Source organism: Hyla sarda, chromosome 13 (assembly GCF_029499605.1).
Source record: "Hyla sarda isolate aHylSar1 chromosome 13, aHylSar1.hap1, whole genome shotgun sequence".
Classification (NCBI taxonomy): Eukaryota; Metazoa; Chordata; class Amphibia; order Anura; family Hylidae; genus Hyla; species Hyla sarda.
Genome location: NC_079201.1, coordinates 50,017,702 through 50,028,872, shown reverse-complemented (window position 1 = coordinate 50,028,872; position 11,171 = coordinate 50,017,702). Strand labels below are relative to the sequence as shown.

The following is an 11,171-nucleotide window of genomic DNA, read 5'->3' as shown; positions in this document are numbered from 1 at the left end:
GGACATCGAGGGCCGAACGCTTATCTCGCAGTGCTCGGGCCAATAGCATGCCTTGTTACCCCATTCAAAACGGGACACTGCGCAGATCTGTCTATAACGGTTGTGCTTATGTTCTATAAGGACCTGGACTTCTTTGCGCACCCTGAGGAGGTCCCTGAGGACCCCCTTGGACTGCAAGCGTTTATGAGTAGCCTCCAAACGGTGAAGCTGGTCCAAAAAGACAGCCAATTTGCTAGATGCTTCCCTTTTACGCCTGATGACATGTCTAATCAAAACACATCGGAGTACACATTTCATTGCCTCCCATTGGGTCTGCGGGGATGTAGTGTCAGCTTCATGCGCAGAAGCAAAATCAACTATTGCCAATTTAAGATCGGCCAGGCAGATGGGGTCTGAAAGCAGTGTCTCATTGAGACGGCAGGAGAACTCTTCCTTAGCAAGATATGGCAAATGCAGGACGCAAGTGATTGCCGCATGGTCCGAATATATCATCGGATCGATGACAGTTGTCCCCAAGGCGGGAAGGAGATGATGAGAGAGAAAAATGTAGTCGAGCTGTGAGTACACCCCCCTAACATGCAAATAAAAAGTGTAATCACGGTCTGAGGGGTGAGTCGGACGCCAGGAATCACACAGCTGTTGTCTATGCAAAGCGCGTTTGATCCCGTTCAGAGCAGCATAGGAGAGGGTACTGGAGCCCAACGACGTGTCTAGGACAGGGTTGAGGGCCACATTAAGGTCACCACACACAATCAATGTGCCTTGTGAAAAGGCATTTAAGTCTTCAAGTGCCTTCTCAAGGAAGGCGCGCTGGCCATGGTTGGGGGCGTACATAGATGCCACCGTGTATTCCCTACCCTGAATTAAGCACTTGACAAAAACATAGCGTGCATCACTGTCTGAGCGGGTGTCTACTATCTGTACCGCTAGCGATTTATGGAAGAAGATAGCAACTCCCTTGACCTTCCGTGATGGGGAACTACTATGAAACCACAGAGGATAGTACCTATTGTGAAACCCCACTAACTGGTCCTGTCTCAAGTAAGTCTCTTGCAGACATACCACCAGGGACTTTCGTTTGTGTAATCCGTAAAGAATTTTCGCTCACTTCCCCGGAACATTAAAACCCTGAACATTCAGGGAAGAGACCCTCAACGACGCTATCAGGGATGGTGAGTCCTAGAGAGGACAGAGAGGAGTTACAGAGGAGCAAGCAAAAACCGGGGCCTCTCGCTATAGCGCGGAAGCATAAAGAGGTAGGAGAAGAGAGAGAGAGGGAGGGGGATGAGGAGGGAGTAGGAGAAGCAGGAGAACCAGAGGCAAAAAGGAGGGAGGTATCAAACTATCAAAAGTGCCAAAAGGCAAACACCTGGTAGAGGGTTATTCTACCAACAATCTACTAGGGGCGTAGGAACAATGAATGGAAATACGGGGTACACCAGCCGCGGTAAAACAGGTCCGCAAACCGGAGAGCTCCGTATGACCACAGATGACATGACAATAATAACATCATAAACAGTTTGAGGGAAACCTAAAGTCAATTCAATTAGCATATGTAAGATATTAGACATCAAATTAAACAAAATACTCAACAGTCTCAGGAGGGTTCCAGTGGAGCGGAGAATCCTAGAGTCAGGTCAGGGCCTCAAGGTGAGCATTGGGAGCCTCTGCCTGCGCGGGAAGAGCTAAATCGTCGTCCACGGGAACGTTGCGGGCGAGACGTATTAGGAGGGCGGACCGCGGACACCACCCTCGGGGAAGTGTCAGTCGAGGGTTACATAGTTAGTTACATAGTTAGTACGGTCGAAAAAAGACATATGTCCATCAAGTTCAACCAGGGAATTAAGGTGTAGGGGTGTGGCGCGATATTGGGGAAGGGATGGGATTTTATATTTCTTCATAAGCATTAATGTTATTTTGTTCCATGAATGTATCTAACCCTGTTTTAAAGCTGTTAATTGTTCCTGCTGTGACCAGTTCCTGAGGTAGACTGTTAGACTGTTAGTTTAGTCGCGCGTCTCTGCACCCTTTCCAGCTCCACAGTGTCCCTTTTATGGACAGGTGCCCAAAACTGAACAGCATATTCCAGGTGAGGCCGTACCAATACTTTATAAAGGGGGAGTATTATGTCCCTGTCCCTTGAGTCCATGCCTCTTTTGATACATGACAATATCCTGCCGGCTTTGGAAGCAGCAGCCTGACATTGCATGCTATTCTGTAGTCTGTGATCTACAAGTACACCCAGATCCTTCTCTACCAGTGACTCTGCCAGTTTAATCCCCCCTAAGACATACGATGCATGCAGGTTATTAGTACCCAGATGCATAACTTTACATTTATCCACATAGAACCTCATTTGCCAAGTGGATGCCCAGACACTTAGTCTATCCGTCATCTTGTAACTTATGCACATCCTCTATAGACTGTACCGTGCTACAAAGCTTGGTGTCATCTGCAAAGATAGAAACAGAGCTGTTAATGCCATCCTCTATATCATTGATAAATAAATTAAACAACAGCGGGCCCAGTACTGAACCTTGGGGTACACCACTAAATACCGGGGACCAATCAGAGTACGAATCATTGACCACCACTCTCTGGGTACGATCCATGAGCCAGTGTTCAATCCAGTTACAAACTAAAATTTCCAAACCCAAAGACCTTAATTTACCTGTCAGATGTCTATGAGGGACAGTATCAAACGCTTTAGCAAAATCCAGAAACACTATATCCACAGCCATTCCTCTGTCAAGGCTTCTACTCACCTCTTCATAAAAGCAAATTAGATTGGTTTGACAACTTCTATCCTTAGTAAACCCATGCTGGCTATCACTTATAATACAATTATCCCCTATGTATTCCTGTATGTAATCCCATATAAGTCCTTCAAACAATTTACCCACAATGCACGTTAAACTTACCGGTCTATAGTTTCCTGGGGAAGACCTAGAGCCCTTTTTGAAGATTGGCACCACATTCGCCTTGCGCCAGTCCCTTGGCACAATACCAGACACCAGAGAATCTCTAAATATCATGAACAGGGGTAAAGATATTACTGAACTTACCTCTCTAAGAACTCTTGGGTGTAGTCCATCCGGCCCTGGGGATTTGCTTACATTTATATTACTTAACTTACCTTGTACCATCTCTACATTAAGCCAGTTCAGTACATTACATGATGTGTTACCAGCACTGACCTGGCCAATGTCAGCTCCTTTTTCCATAGTGTATACAGAACTAAAGAACCCATTCAGTAGCTCCGCTTTCTCTTGATCGCCTGTGACAACCACCCCAATATCATTATTACGGGGTCCTACATGCTCTGTCCTTGTTTTTTTTGCATTTATATATCAAAAAAAATATTTAGGATTAGTTTTGCTTTCTTTGGCCACCTGTCTCTCGTTTTGAATTTTTGCTGTTTTTATTACATTTTTACAGATTTTATTAAGCTCTTTGTACTGTTTAAATGTTATCGCTGACCCATCAGATTTGTATTTTTTGAAGGCTATTTTTTTGTTGTTTATTGCTCTTTTAACATCATTTGTCAGCCATGTAGGATTTAGTTTTAATCGTTTATATTTGTTCCCCTTTGGTGTATATTTAGATGTATACTTATTTAGAATTGATTTAAAGATGTCCCATTTACCTTCTGTATCAGTATTTGACAACACCTCCCCCCAGTCTGTCCTGTAGTGCAGCCCTCAGCCCAGGGAAGTTTGCCTTTTTAAAGTTATATGTTTTTGCCTTCCCCGCCTGTCTTTGTTTTCTACATTTTAAGTCAAAAGTAACTATATTGTGGTCGCTATTACCAAGGTTTTCCCGCACAGTTACATTACCAATCAGCTCTGCGTTGTTGGAAATAATCAGATCCAACAAGGCATCACTTCTTGTTGGGTCCTCCACAAACTGGCCCATAAAATTATCCTGCAATAAATTTAGGAATTTTCTCCCCTTTGTAGTTTTAGCCAGCCCCCGGCCCCAATCTATATCTGGATAGTTATAATCTCCCATTATTACCACTGTACCTGCCCGGGCGGCCCTCTCTATTTGTTTATACAGCCGACCTTCTATCTCTTCAGTGATATTAGGGGGTCTGTAGATTACACCAAGTATTATTTTTTCAGTATTTCCCTCCTTTTGTAATTCTACCCACAGTGATTCCACCTCCTCAGAATCATCACACACTATGGCATCGTTCACACTGACTTTCATACCACTTCTTACACACAGACAGACTCCACCACCTTTCCTGTTCATTCTATCCTTGCGAAACAATGTAAATCCCTGCAGATTGACAGCCCAGTCATGCGAGGAGTCCAGCCATGTCTCAGTGACCCCAACTATATCAATATGTTCCTCCAGTATCAAGGCCTCAAGCTCCCCCATTTTATATGCTAGGCTTCTGGCATTTTGAACATACACTTTACATTTCCATTAAGTTTTACACATATAGTCTCACTAATGGGATTTTCAGAGTTATTGGGGTTAATGTTATTATTTGAGTTATAAGGGCTAATTGTACTATTTAAGTTATTGGGGCTAATGGGATTTTTTGAGTTATTGGGTCTAACATTATTATTTAAGTTATTGGGGCTAATGGGATTTTTTGCGTTATTGCGTTGTTAGGGGCGGAACCAACAATGTCCCCTTCACAAGCACTATCACTACTTGTAGGAAGGGAGGCTGGATGGCAGCCTCCCATACACACTCTGGCTGGGTGGCAGTCAGCCCCCAGTACACACAGCAGACCCATACCCATATAATTATTGCTAAGCAGGAAAACAGGAGTCCATTCCACTCTGAAGGAGCATTTTTAAATGCAATTCATACCCTGGCTTTGGCAGGAACCCTTCTGACTCCTCCTCCTTGCATGTTATACTGGGTTTAGGATCTGCGTAGGAAACACACACCTACCTTTGTTGCCTGCAGCTGCCTCCTTGGCTGTCCCCAAACAGTATAAAACTAACAGTAATGGGAAGCTGTAAGGATAGAGGAGATGCCTGCATCGTATTGGACTCACTTGTCTTGGTTAAATCCAGGTTATTTCACAACCCATGGCAGTGCTGCTTCTGCTCATGGCAGTGCTGCTTCTGATATAGCTGTTCTTTGTTTGGACGTAGGTGATACATCACAATCTCCATGGTTACATACATAACAAAGGTGATATTCTGTTTACACCTAGCCATGCCAGTGGTATTGAGTGGCACCTCGCAGTGCTAAGGGTCCTGAATGCAACAATCTCTCAATGGGGAATAGCCAATATAAGTTTGTCAATTGCACCCATGTTTGCAACTCCATAAATACACACACATATATGTATGTATGTGTATATAGTTCTTTTTAACCTTGTTTTTACATATTACAAACTTTCCATGTTTTTATTCTTTTCTCCTTTTTTCTCTGCTTCTTCTTTTTCTTCTTCTTCTTATTCAGACCCTATCATTGCACTAATGCTTATCCAATACCACCAGCAGATGGAGACACTCCATTGCAACATTGGTTGTAAGCAGCAGTTTGTAAAAACAAATGCCTCATAGCTGATTGCATATCCATTATTGCAATGGATGGAAACATTTGTTTTTATCATTGCAACACCACAGAACCAATTCATGGTCAATCAACAGCAATGACACATCTGTGTGAATAGCCTGGAGACCCTCATGTCAATTAACAAGATTCAGCACCCACCACCTGCAAGACAGCTAACTATCATGTCATGTCAAACCTGCACAGGTGTGTCGGCTGCTGCTGAGCTTATCCAATTAAGGAGGCCATTCAGCAGCAGTCTGGTGCCTGGACGCTCCAACAGAGGCCAGACAAGCGGCACCTTTTGTTTTTCGGCTGCAGTGAGGCCCACTGGACTAGCCAGCAAGTAGCAAATAAATAATGAATCTTTCTTTTTAACACTGAAATGGGGTGATGCACTGTACCCAAAGATACTGCCTTATCGGGTCAATGCACAGGGCGACGGAAGCAAGCTTCAAAATCGGCCCCCGTTCTCAAAAAAACATTTAATATATGGTCCCCAGATAGGGGACGTATCAGATATTAAACTGATAAGAACAGATTTTTTTTTTTATCTAAGAGCTGAGGAACGTGCTTTCAAATCACCCAAAGTGCAAAAAGAGTGAGAACATTTTACACTAAAAAAAGTGCACAAAGGATGTGGTCTATCGCAAGCCCTTTTCCGATAGGAGAACCCCCCAACAAACCTTACCCTTCACCTCCGGACCAAAAGGTACCTGCAAGTTTCCAGGTTCGATGTCCCTTTTCGCCGAAGCTACTAAGGGACCACAAATGCTCCAGGCATCCCCCTTGGCATTAACCAAGGTATCTGCCTGTAGAGCCATAAACGATCGGTACCCTGCCCATGCAGGAGTAACCAAGGTTTGTTGCAGGGAGGAGAGGAACCTGATGGCCACACACACCTCCCCTAGACTGCTAGGAGGGACACCCAGAAGGGCTACTGCATCTTAACAATCCTGTGAACACACAACACGCAAAAAGTGACACAGGGTCAAAAATAAATAAATAAGTGAATATGCGCAGGCAGGTATACTGCCAGGACATTCGGCCAATCTATAAAAATTTCTCTGATCCTAACCAGAAGGCCGGGAATCAAGACGTGGATGCCAAAAGGGGAAGAGATCATGGTGCCCGTGCTACCACTCAGTGAGCCAATACTCCCAGTGAGTTTCGGCACCTCGGGGTCACCACTCCCCGAGGCACTAAAGTACCTCGGTTCTAGACCCTCTCAGCCTCATGGCGAAACCCGGAGGAAACAGGTCACATCGGGGCAGCCGTTGAGCTGATTCCTCAGAGCCAGCCCCGGAACACCCTAGTACACCTGCCCCCTACCATGTAGCACCCATCCTCACCAGCTCTACACTGGCGTCACCTGCCACTGGCATGAAACTGATAAGAACAGATTTTTTAACTTGGCTACCCATGAGGGGTATCTTTTTTTAGAATTTATAAAAGTTACAAAGTGCATACGATCATACAATTATTGTTTTTGCAATAAAAACAAATTTTACATAATAAAAATCTCAAATAGTAATAAGTTTACATAAATACAATCATATTACACTTAAAATGGACACTTGGTGGCTTTACAAAATGGCGTTCCATTCATTAGAATACAATTTTCTAGCTAATAAAGGATAGTATTTCCTGTCTAATAAAAGGTACAGGTACATATTACTAAAACAAATAGATAAAATGTAATTCACAGATAAAATCTTGTTTTTAAAAAGTTACATTTTTCTGGTGTTCCACAGAGCTGCCTTAACACAGTTTATGGTCTTCCATGCCATTATTTCTTGAGTCCGCTGGGCATTTCAGACATCCATAAAAAATAACTGCGGTGTTCAAATCCTTTAGTCCTGTTATTTTCTTCACCAGAGGGAGTATTTTAGTCCATACAATTTTCGCATAAAAACAAGTCCAGAAAAGGTGGTACACGGTCTCTTGTTCCTGGCAGCCGTCTCTCGGGCAGTCTGCAGTGTTGGCCATCCTTCTTCGGTGCTGGAATGCCCGGCATGGAAGACACTCGTGTATTCAGCTCCAAGCCAGATCTTTCTGTGAATTAAAAAGATAATTAATATTTTCCATTTGCATTTTTCTTAAAATTCCTTTACAGGGGCAATGAAAGCACTTTCTTTAAAATCCTTCAATAGTCTTTTACTATTTGTTATTTTTTGTATATTTTTTCCGTAAAAATTATACAGGTTAAAATTTTTCTCAAATCTTACAATGTGGTGGAAGGTTAAAAGCATAACGATTTACCCAGAGCGGCCTCATTACTATAGGATCATAAAAAGTAGATCTAAGTTACCCCAAATTTAACGCGAGCGAAGCTGCAGGCAAAAGCTAGTAATTACATAAATGGCTCCCCATCACATCTCTCCCCTGTACAAGGATAAAAATCCTGCCAAAGCAAATAATCACTTACCATCATCACTGTCTGTCTGTCTGCTGTTTCATTATGTTTTCTCTTGCCCCTTCTCGAGCTTTCTTGCAACACGCTACACTGAGCTCCACCATTTTCTGCACTTGGAAAACCGAAACTCTTTGAGAGTCTGCAATCTGGAATATCCAATGGCAACACCTTCCATAGCTAGTTTTAATCCCCAGTTTTATAGCAAAAACTACACCCCAATTTTCATAGATGACACTTCTAAAAATCCTTTCTTCCCCAACACTGACTAACAAGGTCATTCAAATATGTTACAAAAGACCTCAGACTTCTAGCCGGTTTTTGATGTTCCTGTGTTCGGGTGACACATCATCAAACACCTAAATCTAAAAAGGGTTATCTGAAATGTGTAATGACCTATCCACAGTGATAAATATCTGATTCATGGGGATTCCTTGTTCTTTATGCTAATGGGACAGGAGCAAACACGCTTGCCAAAGTATTATTCACTCACTATGGTAGTAAAGAAGCTGAGAACAGTGCTCACCTACCTTCAAGCATTCCCATAGGAAGTGAACGGAACGGTGGTCAAACATTCTCACTGCCGTTCCTTTCATTCAAGGGACCAAATACCTATCACCAGCCCTGCGAATAGGCAAAATGGTAACATCTCGGGGTAATCTCTTTAATAATACTTTAGATCATCAGTAAGATTTTGCTAATTTATCCCGAATAATATTCAAAGGCAATTATTCAGGGGAAAGGTAAATAATTGGGTTGTTGCTCACATATATATGTCACACACAAGCTGAAAAAGAATAAAGGACTTACCTAGTAATTTTTCTGATTCAGCAGTCCTGTCATCTGGGGTTTCCCCTTGCAAAGACGAGGCCGAACCTGGCTTGGAAAGAGAAGTGACAGACAGAAAAGCACAATATGAATATATGACTTCAAAAACATAGGTGGACAAATCTGTGGAGCAAGGACCAAATTTATGTTACACCTACAAAGACCTACAATGTACTAAATGGGATATAAGGAATATTACCAAAATATGGTGGGAGCTTTGAGCATTTATTAATATTGCACATGTTCCACTCTGGAAATGTACTTACCTGTCTTGTGGCTGTGGCGGGGAAGACTTGTATTTTGTGCTGTATTTGTGAACCTACCTTTATCCTGAATAATGTTCACGGCTGTCACGCCCCCTCCCATAGACTTGAATAGCGGGCGCGGGGGGTGATGTCACACGGGGGCGGGGTCGTGATGTCACGAGCGTGCAGCTCAAACAGGTGGTGGCGAATGCAAGATTGTGGGGGTCCCAGCGGCGGGACCCCCACGGTGAGACATCTTATACCCTATCCTTTAGATAGGGGATAAGATGTCTAAGGCCTGGAGTACCCCTAAGGGTGTCTTTTCATATACAGTATTCTGTGCATATTTGATGCATCCAAACAACCCGAATTCTAACAAACATTACATCTGCTGTTCCATGGAATTGAAGATTGACATCCTTTGAGGACTTCTACCGAGTCTGTGCGCAAGGCCTTTGGATTGCTGAAAGAGGGCAAAAATAAGGAAACGCCTTTAGAGGAACCTGCATTGTACAATTCTCCTTTCTAGCTGCAAGAATTATTTAACACAATGTTAGTTTTTTGTTAGTTCTCTGATTCTTGAAGTCATCCAACATTTCAGTGTACTTAAGCAGCCAAAATATTTATAGTACCTCATTGTATACTACATTCAAGGTTTTCCCTCAGGTGCTAATATGACCAGGCTGTTAGGTGAACTAACTCTTGAGCAAGCAACATAAAATTGGCCTTGCGAGAAGCAGTCCCTCCTAAGATCAATTCCTGCAGTTTTCATTGTGATAGATACCAAATTAAAGGTAAATTATAGTCAGAATAAAGAAACAAAAAGGGGGAACCTGCCTACTCGTGCTGCTTATATACTGTCTGGGTGCAGCACGTGCATGACGCATTTATAATGAGGAAGCTGAGACGCCTGAGGAAGCTGCGCATGCGCAGCGAAACGCGTTGCATTCTGGTCAATAAATCCTCTTTTAAGCATTCTTCCTGTCTGGTCGATCAGCGACGTGAGCCGGGTTCTTTGAAGCTAAGTACCTACTAGCATTTATAATGAGGTGTCCCGCCTTCTCGCACTGCTTATATACTGTCCGGGTGCAGCGTTTGCTAATTTTTTCGTGTTTTAATTGATTTTTCGGAGGATCATTAAGTAAATACAGATACAGACAGATGTTGTTTTTATTTAAGAGTAATGTTGCAAATTTTCGAATAAAAAAATCAACCTAATCCTTAATTCAGACAAACTTTGAACCCCCATTTCACCCATTCTGGGGTGGAATTTTTGAAAATGTTAAAACACGTGTTTCTTTATCTCTAATTGTTAGCTTAAAAACAAAGTTTCTTGCTTCTAGCTTCAAAAATGACGGACTTCCATTCAAACTTTCAACCCCTTTTTCACCACTTAAGGGTTGAATTTCGAAAAATCCTTTCTTCTCGTCTACGTCTTAAAAACAACACCTGTGAAAAAAATTCAGCTTTCTAGGTCCAAGGGTTTAGGCTGGGTATTGATGAGTCAGTGAGTCAGGCCATCCATGCCATTATTTCTTGAGTCCGTGTTTGGCATTCCAGACATCCATAAAAAACAACTGCGGTATTCAAGTCTTTAAGTCCAGTTATTTTCTTCACCAGAGGAAGTATTTTGGCACCTACAGCCTGGATCAGTGGCTGTGGCGTCATATATCTTTATTCTTTGTGGATCAGGGATTTGCTTTATTTATGGAGCTCTCTTTACATAGCAGGAGAAGTTTAGGAGGCCAGGATTATCTTTAACTAGTTGTGGTGTGGATATAAATCTTGGACGTTAATATTAACTATATAGTTTAAGGGATATTTACATGCATTGGAGGAACATTGATTCCCTTAAAGTTTACACCTCTTGTGGTTTCGGCATTGTTGTTGGTGCCTGTGATAACAATCTAGCTGAGATATCTGGTCAGTGCTGGATTAAGTTATTCATACCAGGATAATATCATCCAATAGTCCTACACAGTATCCAAAGGATTCACAGTCAGACTATACTACAAGCAAAACTCCAAGTCCCTAATTTAGGGACACACCATCTGTTTCATGTTATGCTATGTCTGTCTAGCTACTGTTAATGTCTGCATATTCTGCTAAATTCATGTTTTTCATGTACACTTAGCTCCATATATTGTTATATTGCTTAC

At 42.5% G+C, this 11,171-nt stretch overlaps 1 long non-coding RNA gene and 1 other non-coding gene across 2 annotated transcripts; both read right to left on the bottom strand.

Annotated features, from left to right (window-relative positions):
* Nucleotides 1-5,914: 5,914 nt before the first annotated feature.
* LOC130297843 (U2 spliceosomal RNA) lies at nt 5,915-6,099 on the bottom strand. Its single transcript, XR_008849709.1, has one exon. It is a non-coding gene; the product is annotated as a U2 spliceosomal RNA (small nuclear RNA).
* A 1,013-nt stretch (nt 6,100-7,112) lies between these two features.
* On the bottom strand, nt 7,113-10,863 carry LOC130297524 (uncharacterized). Its single transcript, XR_008849571.1, has 4 exons — nt 8,750-10,863; nt 8,470-8,563; nt 7,955-8,088; nt 7,113-7,581 (listed from the first exon to the last, which is right to left on the bottom strand). It is a non-coding gene; the product is annotated as an uncharacterized LOC130297524 (long non-coding RNA).
* Between the last annotated feature and the right edge of the window lie 308 nt (nt 10,864-11,171).